General features: G+C 37.5%; 1 protein-coding gene, 1 long non-coding RNA gene and 1 other non-coding gene across 5 annotated transcripts in view; 1 reads left to right on the top strand and 2 right to left on the bottom strand.

Moving 5' to 3' along the window:
• Positions 1-16,613, top strand: part of LOC136343699 (uncharacterized) — a 99,847-nt gene that overhangs the window by 19,875 nt on the left and 63,359 nt on the right. The gene's annotated exons all lie outside the window — the stretch shown is intronic.
• The window catches only part of LOC136343692 (leucine-rich repeat-containing protein 24-like), a 101,429-nt gene that overhangs the window by 72,172 nt on the left and 12,644 nt on the right, over positions 1-16,613 (bottom strand). The gene's annotated exons all lie outside the window — the stretch shown is intronic.
• TRNAF-GAA (transfer RNA phenylalanine (anticodon GAA)) lies at positions 11,434-11,513 on the bottom strand. Its single transcript is given in 2 exon segments — positions 11,434-11,469; positions 11,477-11,513. It is a non-coding gene; the product is annotated as a tRNA-Phe (tRNA).

Here is a 16,613-nt window from a genome sequence, read left to right as displayed (position 1 = left end):
AGGAAGAAAGAAGCTCAAATAAGGTGATTTTCCTCTATGCAAATGCTTTAGATAATAATTTTATATCACGTGTCTATTTTTACGTTCCACACTGAGAAAAGAAATCAGCATCAAATTCCCTCAGAGCAACTGGATTTATTGGAAAGTCATAGGAAAGCTGCTTCTTGGACTGTAAACTTGATACTCCTTTGTGTGTAAACTTACATAAAAATGGGTAAGGAGACGTATCCGGAAACGTCAATGAAAAGCGACTTCGTGTATAATATCAAACTCTGCAAGTTCACCTTGTTGCTCCATACAGCAAACATGTCTTTGAAGAACTAATTGGGAAATTTTACTGTCTGAAACATTTCAGGTGTTTTTAATACGAGTCTTCCACTCCAGTTTGTTTTATGAGCGTTCTAGCAAGCAATCTAAGAAGGAATTTCCAGGTTTCCTTGGAAGATCTAGTTTAGAGCAGCAGCAGTATATTTTTACTACCGGAAGCTTTAAATTGTTTCTCCATTAAGGGACTAAGAAGGTCTGCAAAGATTTTCCTGCGAACGATCCATACAAGCGAGGAATTTTTTATTTAAAAAAGTGTGAAATTTAAAACTCTTCCGGGGCGATTAATTGAGCCATTTCTAAAGGCATTTTTTCCACGCATTCCCGAGATACCAACGCCCAAACGGTCTAGTCAAATAATTTATGATGGTACTATGAAACGACGACGCCCACCACATCTACATTACATGTACTGTTTAAAATGACACGAAATGTCGCTTCACCAGTGACCGGAGTATGACTTCAGGACTCTTCGAAATCCAGCTTGAAAGCACCTAAATTTATGAAGCACTTTCAGAAGCATGATTCGGTAGTTAATCAATTTAAGCTCGTATCTAAGAAACCAAAAGAGATATAACATCTCGGTTTAACTGGTCTTATAGAGCTTATTGGAGTCATTACTTTGAGTTATATTTGAAGGTAATTGCGCCATGAGTTAATAAAAGAATATGGCCGCTCAAAGTTTTGCATTGCAGTTTAATGATTTAATTAACTAATATTGAATCCAATTTTAACGATGAATTTCTCAGTTGAGAGCCCTGGAGATGCAGTTTGCGGATATGCATTTTGAAGCACTTTCTATCGAAAATAACCGTTACAAGGCTGATCCTAGATCTTAGAAACGAAACGAGGTATGGTGCGACCTTATTTTTGTGGGATTGGCTGATATTGACGATAGATTTTCCATGGAAAACCTCCAATGTTGTTTTTACTTGCGCATTTTTTGACGTAACAGACATGTACACAGGGTTACCCATATAGCACACAATTCCTTTTTCAGTTTTTTTCCTTATGGAACCTCATGTATATTATGACATTTTTTGAGTTTCATTAGAAAATCTGAACATATTGTATGTAACATACCTCTATCTAAATTCAACAATTTAAAAAAAAATACGGAAAGTAGAAGTAATCTAATGAAATAAATGTTCGAGATGTGCCTCGTTTACTTCTTGACAGTGAGCAAGCCGCAAGTTGAATTCCTCAAGAACTTTTCTTATCATTTGAGAAGGTATTTGTTGAGCTTCTTGGAGTAGTTTTAGGTTTCAACTCTTCTATATTGTTGGACTTCTTTAAATATACCTTATATATCAGGCAACCCCGCAAAAAGCCCATAGGGGTGAAATCGGGCGATCTAGCAGGCCACTATAATTACCATATTGCTCAAATTTTTCAATAGCTGTTCAATTTACACATGGGTATGTTACGTAAAATATGTTCAAAATTTGTCAAAGAACCAAAAAACGTCATAATATGCGTGGGTTCCATTAGAAAAAAATGAAAAGTGTATTTATCTGCCACATGAGGAACTCTGTGTACATCTCTGTTATGTCAAAAAACGCAAAACTAAAAACAATATTTAACATATTCCAGCATTTCACGAAAAACATTTCTTTCAATTTGTAACGAATTTACGAGAGACTTTTGGTTCTCCATATAAATCCTCTTATGTAGACGCATTTACTTAGATATTCAAAGTAAATATCCACTTCTTTCCGTGGATTTTCGAGAGAACGTGTTGTCCTAAATCATCTTCCATTCCTCACAGGCTTGTTCGGCCATATTTATTGATTAATCAAACAAGGGGTCAGACAGAACTTCTGGTCTCGTGGAAACTCTCCCTTTCAGCTTGGTTTCGGCAAGTTTCAGAAACTTGGAATACAGGTATTTGAAACATTCCCAATTTCAGGCAAAACTTTGGCAAACTGCTTCATGTGGAGTTTTGAAGTTCCACGAGAATCCCAAGTCTTAATTGTTATAATAACTTTTTTTCATCTTTAGATACTTTTCCGAGAGTTATTCAGTCAATTCCTATCCCTGGTTGAAGGAGTTTTTTTGCCTCGACTCTAAGATAAATGTGAGGGTTATTTAGTCAGTCCTGTTCCAAGTTTAATTAGATTTTTTCTGCAGCTCCAAGAGAAAAAGTAATTTCTATCGTGTGGACTATTTCCTAGACATACGGCACAAATGGACGTGGATGTTTTCTGCGTTAAAATAAGAAAAAAGTTTTAATATTAAAAACACAATTTCGCAGAGCTATTAAGCAGGAAACATTTAAATGGGACACCTTTTATATTGTTGATACTAACTCCTTTTCATTTTGCCAAGTCTCTTCTTAAACACATTGCTTCTTATGGGCAAAAATGGTCTAATTTTTCAAAGCTTCAATTACATGAATCAGCTAAACGAGAGTTAGCGAATGAAACTAAAATATATTGCATATCTCGTTTGTACACATTTACGCAAACGACACCATTTGAAACACAACTTTGAATATTTGTTCTTCTTATAGGACCATGTCGGTGGCGCTTTCCCACTCAACTGAAGGCAAAACATGTCCGTAAAAGGAGCATGGATGTCTGAAGGGTCTATTTACCGAGCTTCTTCGGCATCTGCATGCACATATGTAATCCAGTTTCGTAACCAGAGCGTTCCATCTCCCTGGGGCCCCTAACAGAATATATTATCACTTATTTCTGGCGTGTCTATAGGATTTTCCACTCCGAATCCCGAACGGTGCAATCTGCGGCTAGAAGATGCCAATCTCGCCCCCTTATATCCGAAAACGCTTCCCCAAGAAGTTACACGGCCCTAAGCGAAATTTAGAAAAGGGTTTTCCTTACTTAGAAACGGATTCAGTCGCAGGACCATCGAGTCTTGGGAATAATATATTTTTAGTTCTACCCGGAACGTTTCATTGTTTTCCCTTAATGTTTTATTTGTCTGGCTAAAAGGATTTCCCTGTTCCAGATAATTATCTTCAAGGGACACGGAAATTTATTGGTTGGTTTGGGTTTTCTTTCGGGTTTCTTAAAGAATAGTTTAGGCCTTAGAAGTCCCAGTGTGTAATTAGAAATTCTATTGTTGCAGCTATGTTCTATAGCTTTAAGGCCGATTGTTCGTTATTTCATTTATTATTTTGTCAATAGCGCCCCACACGATAGGAGGGGCGGTTGGAGCCGGGGAGCGGCGCACTATTCTCATCTAAAAGCAACTGAGAATCGTGTTTGCTAAAGGCCCGAGGGGAGAATTAAAAATAATAAATAAAAAATGAATAAAGTGAAATTGAATCAAAATTAAGCGTAATGACCAAATCAAAAAATTTTAAAATGAGATACGGTAATTACTGCGTTCGCGATTGTTCTAAGTGGTCAAAATATCTATAGAAGATCGCACACATGTTTAGATGCTATTCATAAAACAGTATTGATTCGTGGATTGTGATGGTTCTATGTCGTTTTGATCAAAATTTAATCGTATTTCAGAGCATTTGTGATCAATTAAAAAAAGAAGGCGTTTTAGGCCGGTTTAGTGTCTCATTTTAAAAGCATTAATCTTGAGCCGCCCTGCACAAAGTAGATCCACCCTTTCTACATGGGGTAAATGTGCAGACCCTTCGGATATAATCTCCAAAATATCTGCTTTTTATAGATTGTTGGGCGATTATGCTTGTTCGTTCAAGTCCTTATTATAGAACGAATTTAACTTTCAGTTATGTTATTTCAGCTGAAAATCGTGTACAATTCCACCCGTACTTACGTGCAAGGCCTTATTCGCAAATAGAATAAAATGTCAAAACAGATTATGGCATAGCGATATTGAATAATACATTTCAATATATTACAATGTCGTCACAAAATTTAATTTGGTAATTACGCGCCTGCCCAGGATTCGAGCCACGGTGCTTTCTGCCATCAATAAGAACGTCGCATTTCGAACATCGTCTTTAGTTTGGCCCTGAGGCATTTGACGCGTCATTCGGACCTATGAACAATCGGACAATCGGTTTGTTTATAAACCATCATAGTATTCCACGGCCAGTTTCGACAAAAATGCCCAAAAATTTAAGGTTTAGGAGTGATTCACAAGGCTGCATTTATTGGCAAAATATGAGGATTTACTAGGTATAGGAACAGGACACTTGAAGGAATTTTAATTTTCTTTCAGCGCACTTACTTATACACGGGGTGTTCTATAAACTCCAGTATTTGATGTCAAACATTGATCCTAGGCCACTATATACAAGTTATATCCTCTTTTTCTTTACGGGACATTCGTAGACTCTTCCGAAACAAACTGGAATATCATACAGGGTGTCTTATTTAGTACATGGCAGTGGCCACTACATTTTTATATGCATAGAGAGTGATTAAAAATTGAGTGCATTTTTTTAAAGAGAACATTTTTGAAGTCAGAATAAGACTGTCTGTTCTCAGAAACCTATTTCATAATGTGCACACCTTCGAAGCTGGAATTATCGAAAGTTGAGTGAAAAATATTGATTATTTCAAATTGTGACCACAGTTGCGGATTAAATTTCAAGAAAATTTACAAAATCTTGTTTTTTTTTAGGCGCTCTATTCGTTTCTTTGGTTTTGGTAAAAAATTTTGTTGACATAATTTCAAGGGGGTTGGAGGGAGTGTACATCTTGTATAGCCCCCATTTTTCTGTTTTCACAAAGAAACGGTAAATTTAACTTCCACCCTCTAATAAGTCATTAAAAGAATTTTAATTTTGATGCCTTGCGGTTTTCTAATGCTTCTAACCATTTGCAAGAAAGGGGTGGTGGTATTAAAATAACAAACTAGAAAACTGGGCGCACAGTGACCACTACCACTTCTGATGTTTTGACTTTTTTTTTTTGGGGTTTTTTTTCACTTTTTTAAAATGCAATACCTTAATTGTTTATAGTAAGTCCTGGAAATGCCTTCCCTCTTCTACATTGCAACTCTCCATTCTTCTCCACAACCAGTCAGTCGCAAAAGTCTACATACATCTTGTAAATTGTATATGACTAATAAAGTAATGAGTGCATTTTCTTTAGTTAATTATGTAAAAACACTACTCTAGCAAAAATACATAAAATAACAAAAATTATTATTTATTTACATTCCAGTTTAAATAAAAAATAGATATCAAGAATTTCTATTTTTTATTTAAATTTTTTAATTTTTAATTTTTTTAATTTCTAATTTATCTATTAGTTTGTACATAATATCTGTTTATAATTAATATTAGGTTGGTCCTCCATTTGAGTCAAGTACTGCTTGACGACGTCTCGGCATTGATAGAACTAAATTTCCTGTGACGTCAGAGGGTATTTCTGCCCACGAAGTTTGTAAAGCACTTGTTAATGTTTCCTCGTTAGTTATTCTTAATCTCCTGATCTTCCATTCTAGTTCGTCCCATAGGTGTTCTATAGAGTTCAAATCAGGCGACCGAGGAGGTGCGTGCAATTGTTTAGGGACATTATATAAGATTCATTCACAAACGACCCAAGCTGTATGCTAGGGATTGTTGTCTTATTGGAATATCCAACGATCGCCAAGCTCCGGTTTATTTACTGATCAAATCAAATTATCTTGCAATATTTTTAAATGTTGCAGATGGTTCATTGTACTATCGATAAAAACCAATTTTCCAACCTCAGCCGCTGACGTCGCGTACCAAACCACGACGTTAACTCGTCCACGTTTAAGAGTTGACACTATATTTTGAGCTTTGAGCTTTTCATTCATCTTTCTGCATGTTTTACTCTTTCCATCACATTCATAAATATTAAATTTCCTGTCGTCGGTAAATAGTGCGGTTTTCCAAAACTCTAAGCCTTCGTTTAAGCGATTATTAGCACAATCTAGTCTTTTCTGTCTATTTGCTGCATATATTAGTGTTCCTTGGTGTTCTTGCCTGATAGTTATTTGATTGCAGTGTACATTTTAATGTTTCAGAACTAACTGTCTTTACGTTATTATTGTCGACCTCCATAGAAAGTTTTTGAGCAGTTATTTTGCGTTCTAAAGAAACTTTTTTAAAAGTGAGCGCACGTCTCTTTCATTAAATTTTCGTCGGGTGTGGGGAGGGGGGCGGGAGATCTTGCTTTATCGCTTGTATTTCCTCGATTATTATAGTTTCTAATGATTGTTTGAATTGTGCTGCGAGGTAAACTTACGGTAGCTGCTATCTCATTGTTAGACTTTTCTGAGTTCAAAGTTTAATTATTAAACTTCGAATCGGTGTTGGTGTTTCTATTCTTCCCATAGCTTTGTCTGTAAATTAAAAAAAAAGTAGAACACTGGAGAATGTCGATCTCGTACTATTTTAAAATATAATTTTATTTTGGGACAAATTGATGAGGACACCGCAAAAAAATGTTAACAAAGTTGTTTCGAAGTGTATGTAGTCCTTTGTGGACTAGCAATTCCTGATTTCTATTTTTTATTTAAACTGGAATGTAAGCAAATCATTTTTCCTTATATTTAAGTATTGTTGTTAGAGTACTATTGTTACAAATTAAAAAATAAAATATATTCACTGCTTTATTAGTTGTATTCAATTTACTGGGTGTATGTAGACACGTGACTGATTGTAGATTATCGCATATGTCGTAAAATTCCAGGAGTGCGCATTACAGATCGGAAGGCATCAATGAGGCATTGACGGAGAACGTGGGCGGAAGGCATCGGTCCGGCATCGTAGACTGAGCTTTTTAGATATCGTCACAAAAAATCCAGTAGGATGCAATACCGAGAACGTGGGAGCCAAGCTATTCGTTCTGCTCTAACAATCGATCGATTTGGAAATAAAAAACTAACTGATGGCGCACTGCTCTTCGAAAGTCGGGGGGGGGGCACCATCGTGCAAATCGTTTTGTAAAAAGTTTAGGTAGGTGTCACCATTTGGAATTTTCGGGAAGAAAAAGGCCAATTTCCGACAACTCCTGGCTGAACGTTTAGGCCAAACTTTTCCCGATGGTGGGATCGTCTTCTGTCACGCGGATTTTCCAGTGCTCAAACATGTAGATTGTGATAATTCACCACGCCGTCAGGCGTTAAGTGCGCTTCGTCAGTAAAAAGGATTCGAGATAAAAAAAAATTAGACTCCCTAGCAATTTTGAACTCGTGGAATATGATGTGGATATAAACTGTGTTCCTGCAAGCCATGCCAGACAGTTGATTGAGAAACATACAAATTTCGTGCTATTTGCGTAGTGCTTAAACTAGGAATCTCATCGATAATGTTCAAAATCTGTTCCTCTATCACTAAGCTGCGAGTTTCTCAAGGTCTGCCAGCATTATTCCTTGAAGTTTGAAATTCGCCATATTCCTGCAGGTGCCGATGAGAATTTGTGAAAGTTCGACAATTGAAGAGGCGGCGGTTAAGAAATCTCAAGTCATACAATCTTCGAGCTTCAAGTGCGTTACCATCAGCCAGACCATAAACATAGTTTATATCAGCGAAATGTTCAAATGAATATGATTCATTTTCTATTGCAATGTTAAAGAAAAAGGAAAAAACAAACTAGGCTAACGAGTTGGCGTTTTCGAGGAAGGGAAAAGGGGGAGAACATTTTCAACTCAATCAAAGTGTCGACCATAATTACGATCACTAAAAAATAAGAGAAAAAATGTCCAGAAAGTGAATAAATAGGAAGAAGTCGGAGAGGTCACAGCCCCCAAGGTTGTTTAGTTTATCATTTCGATAACACCACCCTTTCTTCATTCAACAACGATTTTCTTGCAAACGCTTAGTGGTGTCAAACAAAAATCGCAGACATCGCAATTTTAGATTTTTTCATGCCCCACTAGAGGATGACAGTTAAATTTAGAGAATGCCGGTGGAAACATAAAATGCGGTCAATGCAAAGTGCAGACCCTCCCTCCAACCCTTCCGAAATTAGGTTTCCATTATTTCAAAACCCAAAAATGAATAGAGCTCGTAAAATGAAACTATCGCTAGCAAATTTTCATGAAATCTGATCGGCAGCTCTGGTCACCATTTGACACAATCGATTTTTCTCGTCCAATTTTCAATGACTCCACCTCCGAATGGGTGCATTTTCGGACACAGGCTTATAAGGAGAAAGAGTCTTATTTTGACCTCAATAACGCTCTTTAAAAATATTTGCAGTCAATTTTGAATCACTCTGTATGTTAGTTAACTGGATATTTTCGTTTTCCCCTCGTTTCTGCTCGGAACGTTAACAAGGGCTTTCGTCCGAGCCCTTGGCGAAGGGTAAATATTATTCTTAGTTAGTTTTACCTGAGAACAGCGTGCAAAATAGAAATTCTTTACAAGCTGACAAGATAGGAAAATAGAAACTCTATATATTCCTACGTTGCACAGATAAATTAGTCAAAAGTTTAACAGCTCTTCTGGGCATACCGTACTTCTGGACTTCCGAAAACTAAAATGAGAAATTGGAGGTTAGAGCTAGTTTTTAAGGCCTGGCCATTCGCCCCAAATCCATTGCTCTATAATGGAGATAAAGCTTGTCTTTCCTATTGAAACCAGAAGTAGCAGGGGCCAAAGGAATAATTTAACATTCCGAACGCAACCTCAAAACCTACGCAACTCGAATTGCTTTAGTCTAATAGCTCTCCTAATGGAATTACGTTTAATAGAATTATGTGAGGGATCTCAACTTTCGCAGGGCACCTCGAACTGCAGAACATACAGAATATGTTTTTCATTTTCTGTGAGATGTCTCACTTAAGCTAAATTTACCACAACAAACCAAAGTAAATTCTGTCCACTCAATTTCCCAAGTAAAGTGCGCAATTTCTCGTCATAACACGAGAGGGTCACGGGTGCATCTGAGCCAGTTTGTATATTAGCCAGGCGGTTTTACACATCGTACCTCACTGGAAATAGTTCGGAGCTTCGTCATGTTTATGCATGTTTATAGAAGTTTCACCCCTCCCGTGCATGATTTAGGCAACCGCGATAACACCGCCATGTTTTGGCAGCATGTTACCAACAACTTTATAATGGGCCATTGCGGGAAATCTTCATAATTTAGTTAAATGTTGACTTTGGGGGAGTTTTCTGAGCAACTTCACGTTAAGGGTTGAGCTTAAGACCTTCAACCTGAAGTTGCCCAGGAAACTCCCTTTAGCCTTTTAACCTGAATGGAAGTTTTCTGGACAACTTCAGGTTGAAATGGCTCTAGAGAAGCCTTTAGCCTGAATCTTAAATGCCCATATTAGCTACGGGAACCACGACGACTTTACGTATTCCGCTGAGTTGTGTTGTGTTGCAGTAGGTATAAACTACTAATGCCTAACTTCCGACTTTTTATTTGGGCGTTTTTCAGGTCTCTATTGTTCTTAGTTTAAGGGTGTTTCGGCCTTACAAATTAGTTACATTTATAAGGCAAATACAAAAATAACCTGCACCGGGTCACCACCAGGCCGATCTGCACGCGCAGGGCTTGCAAAATTCGATGTGTATGACGGAAATCTCGGGAACTATAGGAGATCGACGAAGACAAATAGAGCGCTTTCAAATGCGAAACAATCAAAAATCGCGACAAAAAAGCCGTTTCAGTATACGATCAAGCAAAATATGGCATAAAAACATTTCAATCTCTTCTTCTTTATACGTTTTAATTAATGATTTTAACGAACTTAGCCGTCTTAATTAAAATTAATTTTAATTAATTTATACGTTTTAATTAAATTTTAATTAATGTGGACTCAGGAATTACCGTCTCAAACATATTTCAATCGATATCCTGAAATGCGGCAATCTGATAAATCACCTTTTTTTTTATCGAAAAAATGTGTATGCAATCATGAAGCATTTAAATTTAGCGAATATCGAAACTCGTATTACTTGAGGTGGTAAGCTCGTTCGCATTAACGATCTTCAATATAAGAAGTTTTCGGTGTTGGCTTGATTTAAATGCCCCGTGATCTCGGTAACTGCACGAGATAGAGTAAGGAAAATTGAGCACTCTCGATTGCCTTTTATTTTAGAGCTCGGAGCGACATTTCGAGTTCGCCATTATGATCTTTAAGTAAGGAAGTTTGTTTTTGGTATTTATTCGCAGGTAAAATACTAGCTTAAAGCTTTAAAAATGCGTATTTCTCTTGCGAAATAAATGAGTTCTGTTTCGCGAGAAGAACCCTAAATGAGCGATCGCTCCATCAGTCCCAACTGAAAAAAATCGAAGGCATAAATTCCGAGTAACAAATAATATATCACGTCGTTAATGCGAATTTGGAATTTATGTCATGTAATGCCACAAATCATTTTTCGCCATCGGGGTTGGCATGTTTTTCGACAGTATCATCTCAGAGGAGGTGTGGGAAAGTGCAAATATTCGAACAGATGTCCAAATATTTGCGGAAAAACGGCATCGCTTTGTATTTAGCCTAAATGTTCCTGAAAGGTTCCATGTTATTGCTAAACAAATAATAATGGCAATTCGAATTTTATTCCTTCTATTAAAAACTGTGCGCAAAAGCACTTGAGATTTAATTGCAGACTATCCACAACTAAGTTTATCTTTGTAAGCCACACTGGGAAGTTTTTTAATAAAAAGTGCGAGAAGTTGCTTGATAATCCCCGAAGCAGGGGTATTTTCAGATTATAGATAAAACTTTCAATTGCCATTCGCGGCCTAAAGTCCATAAAAATTTAGTGGCGAACTTGATAAAACAGAATCCTCATAAATTTATTGGTGCCTTAAAAATACCTTCAAATTGAACAGAGTACGAAAATAAAATGCAGTACCATTCCTGCATAAATATTCAATTTCATCTCTCTTTTTATACAAAACGTGAGGTTTGAAACACCCTGTACGTGCCTCAGTGGAAAAATTCCAAGAAAAATCTCTGGAAAAGAAGGAACATGTATTTCTAATTCTGCCATTTTCAAAATTAAAATATGTCCTCGAGGGTCTCAATTGTGTCCGACAGGGAAAAATTGCCCCCCGAGAAATGACGTCAAATTTGCATATAAAAACTGCGCCGGCGTATAGCGGGATAATGAAGACACGTCATTTTGACGTCAGCGGAATACTCACCAGTACCAAGAATCCGGTAATCAATAAATATTAAAATGAAAAAATTAATTCATAATTATCGAATCAAAAAAGGTGCTGCGGGCTCATGTAGGAATCGAACCTACGACCTCCGGCGAATAACTTTTCAGGTCGGCGCTCTCACCACTGAGCTAATGAGCCGATGTGTAAGCGTTAAATTTATTCGCATATAATCGGTTTACTTGAAACGCTATTCATGTTTTTCTAACCGAATTCCTTTCCACTATGGAGCGTTTTAATTTGATTCAGGCATCGTTTAATAAATAGTTTTGTATATTACATGTTTTATTTAGCTTCGGTTTGCCTCCAAGCAAATCCCTAAAGGGGTTTGAAAAAAGAACGTGCAAATATCTCAAAATCTATAAACTATAACACATTTGCAAATTAATTGAAAATTTACATGAAAAAGTGCTCAAAGTTTGAAACCCACGGGTCATTACATACTTGTTGGTGGCTTTCAAATTGTAGCATAAAGATTAACATAAACGCTAACAAACGCTTTGGTATGTTGTGCGACTTTTTAGCAAAACCCCTTTTGATTTAAATCAGCTTGAATATGACCTTACACGTCGCCATACAGAACTATTCATAACCGCAGCGAAACATTAGTCCACTTTTCTCTTAATCGCGTGTCCGAATCAAAACCGAAACCGTTTGTAGTAAATCGAAAACGCTTTGTCAGTTCAATTCAATATTTATGCGCGCAAAGTTACGTGTGCCACCATCAAACACTGACACATATCACATGGTTTTTCGTGCGCTATTTTTTATCGCACACGTGCGATGAAATGCAACTGTCAGTTGGCAATATGTGTACAGCGATGCCGCACACTGGCAAAGAAAGAACATGGTCGTAAGTCGAGTTACTTTACTCTGAGTTGTTGATTAGAAGGAAAACGAGAGTGAAAAACGATCCTGCGAAATTGACAGAATCCCACTTGTCTGCGACACTAAAAACTGTTACCTCAAACGGGGATGGTGCAAAAATTATTCCGCCAAACCCATTTAATTAAAAACGTCTGAGTCGTGGATCGTTTCGCCAGTTGTTAGCAGGATTTCTAAGGTCTTATTCTTTAATTAAGGCCCGAAGCAGAATTTCCAAGGAGCGAAGAGCGACCAGAAAATGTTAATGAAGCAAAAAAAAAACGAGAATAATCTTTATGTTACAAGAATTCTGGTTCATTGTATTTCTACGTCTACTTCAAATTGCTTTAACTGGAAATATTTTAATCCCTTGATGAGAACTGAAAAATACGTTTATTTTTGCAATAGCTCTACTGCTGCGATTGAGATTTTCCTTGATGACTTGATGCTTTGAGGGTAATTTGAATAGCTGAGTTGCACGTTTTCTAAAACCGCCCTTATCTGGCTACGTAAGCTTAAATCGGTAAAAAACGAGATAAAGTAAGGGAAGAGCTTAAAAGACACGAAGCCAAGCCGAATATTCTTTATGATTTATGCGAGTCCTTGGTCCGTAAAGTATGTAAAATACGCCATTAAAATCGTTTTTAACTCTTAACGTAGTGCTTTAAAAATGCGAGCCGCTTGCTCTATAGTCCCCCAAGCGCAGATTTATCTTTCTCTTTATTCTCTTGGTGTCAGTTCCGGCCAATAATTCTTAAATTTGTTTACGCCGACTCTCACTCTTAGGTTTTCAGGCAAATTTCCGTCCTGACGCTGGAATCTGGAAACGACTTTGTCCTGAATATCGCTGTAGTACGTGCCTCAATTTTCTTTATTTAACTTTAGTTAAATCGCGCAAAATTGCGCCCAAAACATTGGGTCCTTTTAATTCGTTCCAGGGCCGACATTATGGAATTCGAGCACATGCATAACAATGCCCGCGTGTTGTTTTTTAGCCCATTCCCAAACCACTTGGGAAAACTGTTCCGGGTAGCGTGAAATGATTTATGTCTTCGTCATGCCAACACATTCCAGGCCGCGATATTTCATGGGTAATTTAACATAATTTAATGCCGAGCTGGTTCAGCAGATTGCCAATATAACATAAATAACAACCCTCTACAAAATTTAGTTGTAGAACCTCAGTATTTCCTATAAATTCGCCAGACAAGGTTTATCTCAGGAGATAAATTTAGATACGCCTCTGTTCGTGTCAGAACCCAGAGACATCCTCTATTCCAAAATTCGCGGAGGGGATGCTGGACAGGATTTCTGGGGATTTTGAGAAACTGTGGAGAGAAGCCCTGGAAGGGGATCTCGGACTCCTGTCAGAAATCAGCAACGGCTGTTTAGTCCCCGATGCCACAAGGTCAGTTCGCAATTTTTTTGAAATTCGTAGGATTTCATTGCGTCCCTGAATATTACCGGTTTAAAATAAATAGGTGCAATTGTTCCATTGCAGCCACTCTCCGAAGGATTCCGCGGTTTTTCAGTGTTTGTTCAAAGCCTTCGGCGCTTTTGCTTCGATTCTTAACAACGATCAGAAACCCATGTTCTGGATGGCTTTGCCGGTATTCTCCTTTTATTCCCAGGAAACCAGATGTACGAATGACATCGTTATCCAACTTAAAACAAGCGATTTCATTTCCATTTAGAACCTTTCGACAACATTATTCAGGGAAAAGAACCAGCGAAAAGGCTCTTGAGGCTTAACAGAATGGTCCAAATTGGAAATGATCGCGCCTTTTTTCCTTTAAAACTTAATTATATGTTCCGTGAAAATGTGAAAGAACAAAGGGCAGTTAACGACGTTTTAAATTGGATCGCGTGGATGTAATAGGTGCCCGGATAAGGGAACAAGCTTATGAATGTTTAATGCTCCAATAAGGATCTAGTTTCTAATGAAAATTAGCTGAAGAAACAACATTAATCGTGGCGGGATTTTTCAGGGTGTGGGAGGTAAAAACGTGATCGATCAGGTTTCGTCGACAAAATCTCCTCGTTCCCGGTTTCCCAACCCACTAACCTTAATTAAAACTGAACAAAAACTGAGCGAACCAGGCTGTAACAAAAGTGTAAATCGGACGTTTCCGAACTGATAAGCAGGCAGCCTGCTTTTTCTGTTCCTAAATATTGCCCCGGGGATTATCCATCACTTTCAGGTTCATTACTTTGTTTTTCACGAGATCTATAAAGGACATAAACAAGGGAGTCACAAAAGAGCATGTGAATCTATTTTCCCGTACACCTATGTTTTGAAATCGGGCTTAACGTAGGAAGCAAAACTTAAAAAAGAGGAAAATTAAAAAAAAAAATGAACTTTTGAGGAAAATATTTACACACGTTTTTTTTGTGGAAAATTCCCCATCATTCTGCTTTCCAGACATCGAAAAAATGCTTACGTCGTAGTCGTCTAAATCACGTCGTTGTGAAGCCTTCACATACATACATATTATACCCAAAATTCCACTGACGCAAATTAATAATATACGTCTGTTAAATAATGCTTAAATTGTTCATAATTCGAGTTAAAGCTAAAAGCTCTGCATTATTCATATAGAGTCTCTAAATTTCGAATGTATTGGATTTAGTCAGTATATAAAATAACCCTGCAGCTGCATGAATAGTAGTTTGTGCTCGAGCAAATGGCGTTTTTACGAACCTGAATACTGAAATCATGAAAACATTAATTGTGACAGTAACTTAGGGAAATTAACTTTTTTTTCTTATAATAAATTTGACCACGTGCTTTCACGACTCACTCGTGCCCAGGGGTCACTCTACAGTGGCGGAACAAAGTATTTAGACGCCGTTTCAGTCGGAGTGCAAAATGTTCGAAAATCGAAAGTACTAATTGCACTTAACAAGTCGGTTTTAACGACAAGTCGTATATAGCGACCGAAATTCGAACGTTTGGTTGGATTTGCATTTACCTCATTGTAAAAACGTCGCTTTTAACGTTCGAAAAAAAGGCATTTTTGGTGGTTTTCTAGCCGGTATAACGACGCTACGGGATACATAATACACTGCACCACAAAAGTAACGCATAATCTTCAAATTCGAAAAATCTGCCTTCGAAAATATTCATAATGCCAGCTAGTAGTTTGCAATGATTTCTCCATCACTCTCAAAATTTTTTACTAATTTTTTACATATTTGTTTATAAGATAACAACAATTTTTTACAAAAAACTCAAAATTGCTCTTTCGGACATTTTGGGTTTGAAGGTTTTTTACTTCATTTAAGTTCGGTTGGATTATGTTCTTAGTGCATTTTGTTAATATAAAATTTTGTTCCTGAAAAATTACTCCAAAATGTCTGTGAAGAGAAAAATCGTTCGGTGGAAAAACGTGCATCTGCTGTGGCTTTTGCGAAAGTAGGTTTGCCACAAGTTCAAATCGCACTAAGATTGGGAGTAGCACAATCTACGATCTTCAGAGCACTCGCACGATTCCAGGAAAATGAATCAAAGAAGACCTGAACAAGGACGACAAAGGTTAACAAGTCGATTCATTACAAGTATTGCGCTGCAGCAGGAATTTTCTCGTCGATATGACATTCCCATCAGTCAAGATACAGTGAGGAGAAAGTTGGCACAAAGCAAAATTACTCCCTATAGAGCTATAAACGGTTCCTTATTGACCGTGGAGGCAGCATCTACAATTTGCTCGAGAACACCAAGATTGGAAGACCGTTAATGGGACAACGTACTCTTTGTAGATGAGTCTCGATTTTGTCTTTTCAGTGATGATCGGCGTAGGAGAGTGTATCGACTTCCTGAAGAGCGATACGCCCAGTATAACATTGTCTGCTGTGGCTATGAACGTGGATCTGTTAGGATATGAGGAGGTATTAGTTTGGAATATCGCAAAGAGTTGTGCTTCAAGACGGTGCTTTGAGAGCCCACCGATACTTAGCAGAGATTTTAGTACGCATGTAGTGCTATATATCCCGTTTATCGGTGAGGAATTTTTATTGATGCACGATAATGCACCTCTACACGTAGCACGAGAAGTACAAAATTACCTTGAAGATGGGAAAATTGAACGTTGCTTTGGGGAGCACGAATCCCCCTGATCTGAACCCCGTTGAATATTTATGCCACGACAAGCCAGAACATTACGGGTTCCCCCTAAGGACTTAAATGAGCTGTTATTGAAGATCACGGTAATATGAGATCACATTAATCAAGAAGACATTAGAAACTTAATTTCAAGTGTGCCAAGGAGGTGTGAAGCAGTAATCAGAGCGAGAGGGGGCAGTGCACGCTATTAAATATTCATGTGTTTGTACAAATTAAGGCATAAAAATTATGTAATGTTTCGTTACACCGTATAT

The sequence above is a fragment of the Euwallacea fornicatus genome, chromosome 15, assembly GCF_040115645.1.
Source record: "Euwallacea fornicatus isolate EFF26 chromosome 15, ASM4011564v1, whole genome shotgun sequence".
Lineage (NCBI taxonomy): Eukaryota > Metazoa > Arthropoda > Insecta > Coleoptera > Curculionidae > Euwallacea > Euwallacea fornicatus.
Note: the sequence above shows the minus strand (reverse complement) of the source record. Positions and strands in the feature narration are given on the sequence as shown.